Raw genomic sequence first — 1476 nt, forward strand, 5'->3', positions numbered from 1 at the left:
ATTTTGCCTCTAACTTATACTACCTTGTGTATTTCTGTTATCGACACGCATTTTATATTGTCAGAATGCTTTGCCTTGGCCCTGTAAGTCGTTTCTTTTAAATCCTTCTTGAATCATGACCATGAATTAAAAACGCATGAAGCTCTCCCTCCCCTCTTCTCCTGTAAATAACCTTAGTGTTCATAGAATGCTCGTTTTTGCAGCGTGCACTGATTATCAATCAATCGATATTTGAAGGATATTAGATCGGAAGAAATATTGGAAAAAATTTCAATGATTGCAACGCATTAATTTATCCGAGAATAACCACTGTATCAATGATTGACATTGCTCGGTTTCATATTATGCAAAATTTGTGCAATAAAAAAATAAGCAATAAATATAAAATATATTAAAACAAATTTTTTTCTATTTTCATAATTCTATTTTTATTTCTTATAAATAATAAACCATTTTGTAACGTCTAAATGTAACAATAGAAATTTAAAGTTTGTCGGTCAATTAGTATAATTTTTCAAAAAACATTAATAAAAAAAATTAAAAATTGGAAATAAGAATTATACAATTATATAATTACAATTTTTATAATAAAATATGTATATAATTTATGTATATATTTCTAAATCTCATTATCTTTATATGTATAAAATAATACATGAATTATATATACGTATACTATAAAGAATATTTCAAGGTTTTAATAAAGATCACACATGTGAGCCGAAATAGCTCAGTTGGGAGAGCGTTAGACTGAAGATCTAAATGTCCCCGGTTCAATCCCGGGTTTCGGCAGTCGCGATTTTTTTTTGTTTAATACTGAAAAATATAAAAAAGAAATGGTTGTTCACAATAGATAATAACAGATGTAAATGAAAATATATATTATAAATGTTTAACACTTTAACATGATACGTATTCTCGTATTCTCTTTTTCATTCTTCCATTCATTTTATTATTCCGTAGTACTTTTAGAATTCCAGCTACTCCTAGATATCGAGTTATAACTGTAATATTTTAAACATTCTGTAGATCAATTTTTAATTGAAGAGCACATTACAATAATACGATTCAATCTCACTCCCTTAAAGATGTATGTGTTACATCTAAAAACAGTACCAAAGATACAAAAACATGATTATTCTATTATTACTTTTGAATATCTGTAAAATTTAAACATAATTCTCTTAGGATCGATTGTTTCATTTTTCGGTAAATTTTACGCATTAGATAAATCGTCAGATTCGCACATGTAATTGAATAATCTTGCTATTTACACGTAAATTTACCGAAAGATGAAACCATTGTTCCTTATTTATTTTAAAATTATTTAATTTTTTTGTTTGTCTTGATTCTTATACAAAATCGCATTTTGTAATATTTATTTAAAAATTTGATGAAGAAGTAATATATTAAGAATTAAATCAAATTATATATAATACATAAATATAAAATTATATATAATACATAAATGAATAC

General features: G+C 25.3%; 1 non-coding gene across 1 annotated transcript; it reads left to right on the top strand.

Moving 5' to 3' along the window:
* Window positions 1–719: 719 nt before the first annotated feature.
* On the top strand, window positions 720–792 carry Trnaf-gaa. Its single transcript has one exon. It is a non-coding gene; the product is annotated as a tRNA-Phe (tRNA).
* Window positions 793–1476: the final 684 nt, after the last annotated feature.

Source organism: Atta colombica, unplaced genomic scaffold, assembly GCF_001594045.1.
Source record: "Atta colombica isolate Treedump-2 unplaced genomic scaffold, Acol1.0 scaffold210, whole genome shotgun sequence".
NCBI classification, from domain to species: domain Eukaryota; kingdom Metazoa; phylum Arthropoda; class Insecta; order Hymenoptera; family Formicidae; genus Atta; species Atta colombica.